Source organism: Suncus etruscus, chromosome 7 (assembly GCF_024139225.1).
Source record: "Suncus etruscus isolate mSunEtr1 chromosome 7, mSunEtr1.pri.cur, whole genome shotgun sequence".
Lineage (NCBI taxonomy): Eukaryota > Metazoa > Chordata > Mammalia > Eulipotyphla > Soricidae > Suncus > Suncus etruscus.
In genome coordinates this window covers 17,874,400-17,886,417 of record NC_064854.1, presented here as the reverse complement: position 1 = coordinate 17,886,417, position 12,018 = coordinate 17,874,400, and positions in this window count along the sequence as shown.

The following is a 12,018-nucleotide window of genomic DNA, read 5'->3' as shown; positions in this document are numbered from 1 at the left end:
ATGCTTTCTCTTTTTTTGGCACACATGCTACACCTCTTCTCACAAAGTCTTCAACACATGTGATGTACCTCCAACTCTCATTGCTCCAAAAATTGGTATGAGTGGGCCTTAAGTCCCAGCCTAAAACCTTCTAATACAATTGTGCTATCAGTAACAGCAAGTGTCAAGCAAAAAATACTGCCAAATGTCATAAAACTAAATCCATTACAATGATATTGCTCAATTAAGCAAACTTCAAAAAATCAAATATCAAAGATGAAAACTTTTGAGTATATTGTGATGTACATACGCTGAAAAAATTATGGGCATTTTTTTTCTAGATCTCACTCATCTTGATTTGCAGTGGATATAAGAAATGCATTATAAAAAATGTATTATAAACAAGAGTTTGTTGAAGCCTCCTGGAGCTGGTTAAATCATCAGTATCACTGCTGTTATCTCTAAATTGTTGAGGATCTTTTATCTCTAATTGCTGCAGATCAACATAGAAACCAATCAATGTCTAAAATAGGAAAGAAGCGATAGCTACAAGCCAGAACCTAAAACAAGGTTCATGAAGAGTCTTCTATGTATTGTGTAGTGAGATTCATCAAGCTTATCAGAGAAATTAGTTTAGCGGCAGGTTTTAGCAAAATTGTTCCAACATTGGAACTTTTATTAGACATTATTTGGTCTAGTGATTCTCAACACTATTGCAATATCTCTTTTATAATAAACATGCTACAATTCTCCCTTTATTCTACTAAAATCCAAATAGCACAGTCAAATTTAAACAGTTTTTTAATGATCTAACACTAGTTGTCATTTAAATAGATAAGAATAATTACAATAAAATGTACTCTAGTATTTAAGGCCAGATAGTTCCTTGCACTGAGATATACAATGATACTCCCAGCTTAAAGAAGGGGTGTTGAAATGGTTAATCGAAGTCATAAGTATCAGTACCATGGGTTAATATGACTTTCTCACCTGGGGGACAATATTGCGTTATTTATATGGTTATCTTTGTTTTGTGGTCCTCTGGAGCTATCATTTGTTCACTGTGTGTTTTGTGCTCAAGAATAGGAGCCAGAAAGGGCCCCTGTGAATACTTCCTACCTAGTAGGAACATGTTATTCTATTACTCAACTTGCTACCTAACAGATTCCCAGAAAACCCAGTTTCAAACACACTAGCTTCTGAAATGAGAAATCAGCCTAGTTCTGCTGCAGAAAGCAACTGCACAACTTGACTGGTTTTTCACAAAACAGCTGTTTTCCATTTTATGGAAATTGACCTGAAAATACTGTGATTCGACAAGTGTCAAACTATAGGTATTGAAGGAAAGTTAGTAGGAATCTCTAAGGCAACACTCCCTACCCCAAACCCAAATTTCCCAGTAGTTCTAGCACAGTTAGGTGACCATAAAAAAGTCTCTTTACTGCTGGAGAAACTGAGTTTATTTGAGGTTGAATGAGAACAAATCCACTGCCCTTGAGTCATTATATTGGTATCAAACGACCTGGGAAGGGCAAGTCTCAGTGAGTCTAGGGGGAAGAAAATGTCAGCATGACAGCATCACCAGCGATTTAACTGTGAAATCTGTGTAATAAGACCCGCTGGGCTTCCTTGAATGCTGGGTGGTCTGGAAGCCTGTAGATCCTGCCTCAGGCTGCACATGCATAACACAGAGACAGTAGGGACCACAGGCTCTGCACAGAGCCCAAGGAATGAAATCAAGGCTGAAGAGAGAAGTGACTGTGAAAAAAGTGAAGCGTAAACCATTGAGAAAATCAATAAAATCAAAATTTGACTTAATTTTATTTATATTTAAGCTTTGAGAAAGATGAGCAACATTGCTAAAGTCCTCATGAGATAGACTTGGGGAGAAAACTCCCTAAATAAAATCAGGTTGGGACAAGAATATCCTGAGACTGCTATTACAGAAAGGAAAGATATAAAATAATATGCTGTGAACAGCTTTATCTCAATGATGCCTCCAATTAATTAACACAAATACATTTCTAGAAAGATGCAAGTTAAGAAAATAAACTCAAGAAGAAGAAAATCAGCTGAATATACCTATAGGGACAAAAATATTTAAATTGCTAAGTATTTTACATCAATAACAAGCCTACTCCTGGAAGACTTCAGTGGTGATTTCTACCAATTTAAATAACAATATCAGCACTTAAGACATTCTTTCAGAGAAAATAGAGTATGATGGAACACTTGCCCACTCATTTTATGTGGCAAGTGTTACCCTGATACCAAAGCAAGATAAGGACAATACAAAAACAAAACTACAGAACATTTATCCCTCACAGGCTAGATGTAAAAGGTCATCAACAAGCTATTAGCCAACTGAGTAGACATAAAGCAAGAGCTTTATGATGGTACTTTCCCTGAGATGGGATTGGTGGCAAGAATGCAAAGTTGACTTAACATGCAAAAGTTCAATGAGTGTAACATAGAATGTGAGTAGGACAGAAAACAAACAATTTAAAATCATCTCAACAAACCTGGAAAAAAGTTTATCAAGTGACTAACCTAAAAGACTAAAAACAGTTTGGGAATAAAAAAAAAATGGCACATTACATCTCCTAAACATATTATTTAAAAAACATTCTAGTTAACACATTTTAAATAGTTGTGTTAACTAAGATCAGGATTCCCTACAGAAACGAGAGAGAGAGAGAGAGAGAGAGAGAGAGAGAGAGAGAGAGAGAGAGAGAGAGAGAGAGAGAGAGAGAGAGAGAGAGAGTGAGAGTCAGGCATGCACAGCTCTGTAAGAGTAATTCTGTCCACTCTCCAAACAAGTGAAAGCAGAGATTAACAGATGGGAATATATTAAACTGAGAATCTTCTGCACCTCCAAGGAAATAGTGCCCAGGATACAAGAGCCACCCACTGAGTGGGAGAAACTATTCACCCAATACCCATCAGATAAGGGGCTAATCTCCAAAATATACAAGGCACTGACAAAACTTTACAAGAAAAAAAAAACATCTAATCCCATCAAAAAATGGGAAGAAGAAATGTACAGACACTTTTGATAAAGAAGAAATACAAAAGGCACATGGAAAAAAATGCTCCACATCACTAATCATCAGGGAGATGCAAATCAAAACAACTATGAGGTACCACCTCACAACACAGAGATTGGCACACATCACAAAGAATGAGAACAATCAGTGTTGGCGGGGATGCAGAGAGAAAGGAACTCTTATCTACTGCTGGTGGGAATGTTGTCTAGTTCAACCTTTATGAAAAGCAATATGGAGATTCCTCCAAAAACTGGAAATCAAGCTCCCATACGATCCAGCTATACCACTCCTAGGAATATACCCTAGGAACACAAAAATAAAATACAAAAATCCCTTCCTTACACCTATATTTATTGCAGCACTATTTACTATAGCAAGACTCTGGAAACAACCAAGATGCCCTTACAGATGAATGGCTAAAGAAACTGTGGTACATATACACAATGGAATATTATGCAGCCATCAGGAGAGGTGAAGTCATGAAATTTTTCTATGCATGGGTGTACATAGAATCTATTATGCTGAGTGAAATAAGTCAGAGAGAGAGAGAGAGAGAGAAAGACACAGAATGATCTCACTCATCTATGGGTTTTAAGAAAAATGAAAGACATTCTTGCAATAATTTTCATAAACAAAAGAGAGGAGGGCTGGAAGTTACAGCCCACTTCATGAACCTCATCACAAAGAGTGATGAGTTTAGTTAGAGAAATAACTGCATTGCAAACTATCCTAACAATGAGAATGTATGAGGGAAATAGAAAGCCTGTCTAAAGTACAGGTGGGGGCGGGGTGGGGAGGAGGGATATTTGGGACATTGGTGATGGGAAATTTGCACTGGTGATGGGGGGGTGTCCTGTTATATGACTGAAACAATCATGTTTGTAACCAAGGTGTTTAAATAAAAAATATTATTAAAAAAAGAGTAATTCTGTCATCTGAAATCTCAGAAAGGATTTCTACATATATTATATCTTTGAGGAGGAAGGCTTAAGGCTTTAAGAGTAGATGAGGTTGTTTCCAGTATTAACTCTGGCTGAGGTCCCATCATATTATTGAGCATTTTCTTGGTTACTTAAAGTCAACTGAATGTAGATGTTAATGACATGGATCGATTTCATCCACAATAAAGTTGTATATGTAGCTGGTGACCATGTTGTGTATTGTATTTAGATTATTGTATTTAGACCATGATCCTCAAATCATTCTTTAATAAAACTATAGTTTTAGTGTATTAAAAAAATATCCTAATTATTTCAGGAGTGGAATAATAATTTGCTGCCCCAGATACTGGTAATCAGTTGTCAGGTAGGGCTGTCTGTGATCATCAGATTCAGCAGCAGAGTGAGGAGGAAAATAGAAGAGTCTCCTGGCTGCAGTTCTTGCTGGCTATCAACAAGAAACTTCCAGGAAGCTCTGAATCGGAGTATTTACAATTACAAGCCTCACCCTGTGGCTCAGATGTCTCCAAGCAAGACAGTCAGTTTCTGCAAGGGTACATGCCAAGAAGCCAAGGAAGTATCATCAGGCCTCATCCAGTTGTGCCATGACACATTGCCCTCACTGAAGACAAGAGAATTCCCTAGATGTGGCAGATTTAGTGGGAAGATGACAAAGCTCACTTGCTCCTGGGTTTCATCTATAATATGCCATTTTCAAAGTCACTCTTGAATAAATAATCAGTCTTTATTGAATGAAGTGTTAGACCCCCCAAAAGGGGATAGTTGTCGCTGAAGCAGAGCAAGTCACTCAAAAGTCCTGTCTGGGTATCATCAGCTGTTTCAGGGCTTCCTCTGATCCATGGTCAGGTAGGTATTCAACCATAGCTAATATCTATTTATTTATTTATTCATTTACTTTCTTTAGACAGAAACACATTTTTGACTCAAAATGCTCTTTCGCTTCCTTAGCCATGATGAACTGTCAGGAGAGGTACAGTTATGATAAAGAAAAAGTGAAAGCAAAAAACAAAATAAACTTGTTAAGGGGCCGGGGTGGTGGCGCTAGAGGTAAGGTGCCTGTCTTGCCTGCGCTAGCATAGGATGGACCTCGGTTCGATCCCCCAGCGTCCCATATGGTCCCCCAAGCCAGGAGCGACTTCTGAGCGCATAGCCAGGAGTAACCCCTGAGCGTCACCTGGTGTGGCCCAAAAACCCAAACCCCCCCCCCAAAAAAAAGTGAAAGCCAGAGAGGAAAACATCTAGATTTTATTTTTCTGCGTGGCGCTAGAAAGTAGCTGCCTTTGAATGTATGAGTCTTTCAAAAAGAAAACCCCTAATATTGCTCAAAGTGTATTTTATGATATATGGTTTCCAGTTAGGAACTGAAAGTATGATAGTTTATGATGGAAGAGTGTAGCTAGATATTTGTTGGAAGAAGCTGATTCTCAAAAATACTGAACATCAGAATTATTGGACTAGCTTTGATTCACCCACATCTTTTCACTTAATCATAAAGTAGGTCCTTAAAATACAGTAGGAATTAAAGCAATTCTGAAGTGTACTTTGATAACTATTTTCAGCATCGGCTCTGATGAGTTAAGACTAAGCTTGTCTTTGAAGCAGCTTGAGTTAGGATTCTGAATAAGAAGGAAATAAAGTAGTCATATGTGAAGTGATTCGTTGTACACCCTTATCCATAGGCTCACACAACACAGCTAGTATACAAGAGGATTGAATTCTGTGTGTGCCTTTGTGTGCGTGTGTGTGTGTGTGTGCTATCTGTACACCAGGCACTTGTTTATATGATTCTGTATTTGAAGCTAAAACATTTGCAACAATTTCGCAAGGAATATGCTCTAGTATTATATCAATAATATTTTACAGATAAACTGACTCTAAGAGGATCTGATTGTCAATTGACAATTTTACTAAAAAGAGGAGAGTTGGGTTCTGAATTTGAGAACTCAACTCTTCAGTGAAAAGCTTTGTTGATTCTTTTAGACCAACTAGAATTTCCAAACTTTCCTGAAAATTTTTCCCATCCCTATGCTACTCCCTTTTTCCTCGTTATTGGAATACTTCCTAAGAGGGGGTCATGAGAAAAAATGAGTAGAAATAAAGAATAATTTGACGTTTATTAAGTTCCATAAACTAGGAATGGGTCTCTTGTAAATTCAAAATCGCTAGGTCCTTAATAATAAAAATCATATAAGTTTTAAATGTTGCTGTGATTCAGGGATTATTCTCTTTTCTGATTATTTTGCACCAGTATCTCTTCTATAAAACCTTCCATAAAAATACTGCCTTTGAAATCTTCAACTGTATAATTAAAAATAGTGTCTAACACATGAAATAAAAAACCTATATAACCCGTGTACATATGCCTTTAACTCAAGATGGTTATCAAAGAAATTGCCTCTCCTTCACCTGTTACACAATGTAAACTTAAATCACAATAAATTTAATTATGATATAAAACTTACACTGTGCGTAACCACGTGTCATTTCTAGAAGAGCGCTTGACAGGGGTTGCATCCTTTGAGTAGGGTTTGTTCAGGACAACTAGAGATAGAATAAGGGGATATGGATGAGGTATTTCCCTGAAATATTAGCAATCAAACAATTACCTCTTTTCATCTTGCTTTTATTTTTATCCTAGCACTGCCCATCCCATTCTTTGCATTTTCCACTGAGATCACCACCCCAGTAAACTAAACTATACTTTACTCATTCCTTATCTATATACTGTTGAAGATTTATTACTCAAATTAATTCATAAATTTTTTTGTTTGTTTTGCTTTTTGATTTTTGGTCCACACCTGTTTGATGCTTAGGGGTTACTCCTGGCTAAGTGCTCAGAAATTGCCCCTGGCTTGGGGGGACCATATGGGAAGCCGGGGGATCAAACCACAGTCCTTCCTTGGCTAGCGCTTGCAAGGCAAACATCTTACTTCTAGCGTCACCTCTCCGGCCCCTAATTTATAAAATTTTATGGCTACATTCTAATATCAAAAAAGAATGTAGGACCCTGTTCTGTGTCTTCTATTCAAAGTTACCACTGGCATAAAAAGAAAATGTTGGATGAAATTGTAGATGATAGGTCATCAGAAGGGAAAATGTAACTCGAAGAGAGAAAATAGTTCTTCTCAATTGTATCATTAGGTAGGTTACCTGGGCTTGTTTATGTAATTTAAAGGGTCCTCAGATTTCTAATGGTTATATTAGTGAGCTATTTCTTGGTCTACTCTTTTTACATATAATAAATATTATAAATCAAAAGTTTTTGGAGAATGAACTATAAGACATGCATAAACCACAGTAAATTGCTCTGTTTTAGTAAACTTGTCAACAAAGAAAGAGGGAGTTATAAAGCATAGCTCCTCTTCTTTTCCGTGTTGCTTTATACCAAAAGACATAGATAAGTCTGAAAGATGTGTCTCTTTATTTCTCTCTAAACCATCTCCTACATCCTAAAAATATTTTTTCTACTTCTCAATTACCTGATGACTCCTATGACTTCACTTCCTGATTGCATGGTGATTATAGTTGACAATGCACTGACACTAGAATAAAATTTTATAGAACCCTTAGAGTTTAATTTGAGCACTGTCAAGAATTTTTTCAGAGTGAGCTATTATTTTAAAGTCAATGTATACTCTTTAATATGTTTAATATATACATGTCTATAAAAATTATATAAACCCTTTTTATAAGTTTTTAAAATTATTTAACTTATGTCATACAATTCATGTCATTCAGGAATTTTTTACTACTTAAATATAGTAGAATATAAACTATGTTGATAGAGTCTAGTTCATAATTTAAACATGATATCCAATTCTCTGACTATGCCAACTTTAAATCCATTTATTTTATAATTTTCATTTTTATAAACAACATATGTTATTCTTTGGTAGCTGAGTGAACAATTTCTAAACACCTACTCAATTTCAAGATTGAAGTCAACTAATGGAATGAACTTTACTAAATACTAAATATTGCAAATTATTCTGAAATGTGGCAATGTCCCAACTTTGAACTCTCATAAGAAACAAATAAGTGTATTTATTTATCATAGCTACCAAAAGTTAGGTGCTTCTATACCTTACTTTTCTTTTCTCCCTGCACAACAGATGCAGTGTATTTATAAGCATACATTAATTTTACTAAACCTTACGTAACTAAGTAATGCTTGAACTAAAGAGCAGATGAAAGCTTGCATTTTTAATATATGTATTCTTTTTATCAACATTATATTTTAAATTCTGTTGAATTTACTATCTGTGATTAAAGCAATATGTATTTTAATGTTGGATTTAATTTTTGGTTTTAGTTTTCATCAGCCTATAGTATTATAGTATTATAAGATAGACAATAAGTAATTATACTACTACTGGGTTCATAGATTCTTGTTTGTGGTCATCCCAGGAGAACACTGTATTGTGATAACTGGCCTCTGAATATGTGGCTATCAAGGTTGTTATTTTCTGTTCTTAAATCCTGCTTCATTCATCAAGGAATAGAATCTTTTCCCCTCCACTAGTATCTAGACTAATATCTTGTAACTGGTTTTGAGAAAAAATAAAAGAGATCCAGCCCCAGGTCAAGTTGTAAAGAAGCCTATAGTTCCCATGTTTCTCTTGGCATATTGGGGCTTAATCTCAAAGGATAATTCAGCTGGGTATAGAAATCTCAGCTCAATTTTTTCCCAGGACTTTCTATGTGTGATTTCACTATCACTTGGCTTTATTGTCACTATTAGAAACAAGTTATATTTCTGACTACCACACCTTGCTGGGAATATTTTTTATACCCACTCCCAGATGCAGTTTTTACTACTATATGCCTACATAAGTATTTCTTTTATATATTTGTCATTAATAATTTATTATATACACATTTCTTTACATAGGTATTTACATAGCTGCATGCATATAGATGTGTGTATTATGTATATTTTAATTCTTTTTACTTCTTTAAACTGTGGCTCAAGTTTTCCTTTTATCATGTATAGAAAACCTCTTAGCTACTATTAATAAAAAGATTATCTTATCCACAGAGTAAGTCTCTGCCCTCCTTTTAGAACTCCAATTTATTATGTTTGCAGAACTTTCTTCTTACTCTTTACATCTTATAAACTCTCACTATATTTAAAATCATTTTGTGGAAGACCAAAAGATAGCACAGCAGTATGACATTTGCCTTACATACATTTGACTCAGGATGAACCTGAGGCCCACATGGTCCCCTGAGCCTGCCAGGAGCAATTTCTGAGTACAGAGCCAGGAGTAACCCCTGAGCACCATCGGATGTGGCCAAGGAAACCCAGAAAAATAATTTTGTTCCTCTATAGTACACTTTTTTAAAATATATATATTCATATGTATTAACTTTATTTCTGAATATTAATTCCATCCATTGAGGTTCTTAAAAATTTCAATTGCTATATTATTATCTCTAAAATAACAATTTTGGTATATTCTAAATATGCTGTCACCCGTATAATTTTCTTCTTATATACAAGTATTTTCAATGCTTTTAAAGATTTAAGTTTATTAAGCTTAGTTTACAAGTTTGTTTATATTTGATATATTCAATATTGATAGCTTTATACATCTATTTAAGCCCGTTTTGTTTTTTATTCTTATATTCCATAAAAATTTTTATTTCTTTGTATACTTGTTCTTGACTTGACTATGTGTCCTTTGTCATTGTCTTTTGCTTTTATCATTAACAACAATTATTTACCAATTTGTGTAACTTGCAGTTTCCTTTGAGTGAGCATGTAAGGACTTTACAGATCAGGAAACAGTTTAAATTTAATTTATTTGGAAAACTTTTAGATCACTTATACTATGTACATTTGGACCAAAAATAGACACAAGACTTTGAAAGATAATTTTCCTATAGATACATAAATTGAAAAAGGTAACTTTTCTGTGATTCCTAAAGTTGAAAATAGAAGATAAAAATTGTATCATTCATCAGGAATTTAAATTTATACCCCTAGGTTATCCTAGTTTAAGGTTGACAAAAATCTAATAGTTGTGAGCCTTCAGTTAATATGTTTCACCAATAAGGGTATACTGAAATAAAGTCCATATTTTCAAGATTAGCAAATGATTATAAGGATCAGAGCACCTGAACCTAATTTTATTTCTCTAAATTATTTCTTGAATTTGATTTGATAATTTCTCTTGGACATCAACTCAAATACTTTAAAACTATATTTTTCTATCATTTCCATTTTTCCTGCATTGGAAAGTTATTAAAATAACCACATTGGCCATATTCTAGGAAAAAGAAATTATTATTTTAAATTTTTATTTTATTTTATATTTATTTATTTAATTTGATATTTCATAAAGATATCTGAAAAATTTTAGGACTTATTCTCATTCTTTATGATGTGTGCCATTCTCTGTGGTGTGAGGTACTTCATAGTTGTTTTGATTTGCATCTCCCTGATGATTAGTGATGTGGAGCATTTTTTCATGTGTCTTTTGGCCATTTGTATTTCTTCTTTGTCAAAGTGTCTGTCCATTCTTCTTCCCCATTTTTTGATGGGATTAGATGTTTTTTTCTTATAAAGTTCTGTCAGTGCCTTGTATATTTTGGAGATTAGCCCCTTATCTGATGAGTATTGGGTGAATAGTTTCTTCCACTCAGTGGGTGGCTCTTGTATCCTGAGCGCTATTTCCTTTAAGGTGCAGAAGCTTCTCAGTTTAATATATTCCCATCTGTTAATCTCTGCTTTCACTTGCTTGGAGAGTGCAGTTTCCTCCTTGAATATGCATGTAGTCTCAATGTCCTGGAGTGTTTTGCCTATGTGTTGTTCTATATATCTTATGGTTTCGGGTCTGATATCGAGGTCTTTAATCCATTTGGATTTTACCTTCGTACATGATGTTAGCTGGGGGTCTCAGTTCAATTTTTTGCAAGTGGCTAGCCAGTTGTGCCAACACCACTTGTTGAAGAGGCTTTCCCTGCTCCATTTAGGATTTCCTGCTCCTTTATCAAAAATTAGGTGACTGTATGTCTGAGGAATATTTTCCGAGTATTCAAGCCTATTCCACTGATCTGAGGGCCTGTCCTTATTCCAATACCATGCTGTTTTGATAACTATTGCTTTGTAGTAAAGTTTAAAGTTGGGGAAAGTAATTCCTCCTATATTCTTTTTCCCAATGTTTGCTTTAGCTATACTAGGGTGTTTATTGTTCCAAACGAATTTCAAAGGTGCCTGATCCACTTCTTTGAAGAATGTCATGGGTATCTTTAGAAGGATTGCATTAAATCTGTACAATGCCTTGGGGAATATTGCCATTTTGATGATGTTAAACCTGCCAATCCATGATCAGGGTATGTGTTTCCATTTCTGCATGTCCTCTCTTATTTCTTGGAGCAGAGTTTTATAGTTTTCTTTGTATAGGTCCTTCACATTTTTAGTCAAGGTGATTCCAAGATCTTTGAGTTTGTGTGGCACTATTGTGAATGGGGTTGTTTTCTTAATGTCCATTTCTTCCTTATTACTATTGGTGTATAGAAAGGCCATTGGATTTTTGTGTGTTAATTTTGTAGCCTGCCACCTTGCTATATGAGTCTATTGTTTCTAGAAGCTTTTTGATAGAGTCTTTAGGGTTTTCTAAGTAGAGTATCATGTCATCTGCAAACAGTGAGAGCTTGACTTCTTCCTTTCCTATCTGGATTCCCTTGATATCCTTTTCTTGCCTAATCGCTATAGCAAGTACTTCCAGTGCTATGTTGAATAGGAGTCGTGAGAGAGGACAGCCTTGTCTTGTGCCAGAATTTAGAGGGAAGGCTTTTAGTTTTTCTCCATTGAGGACAATATTTGCTACTGGCTTGTGGTAGATAGCCTTAACTATATTGAGAAAGGTTTCTTCCATTCCCATCTTGCTGAGAGTTTTGCTCAAGAATCGGTGTTGGACCTTATCAAATGCTTTCTCTGCGTCTATTGACATGATCATGTGATTTTTATCTTTCTTGTTGTTGATGTGGTGTATTATGTTGATAGATTTATGGATGTTAAACCATCC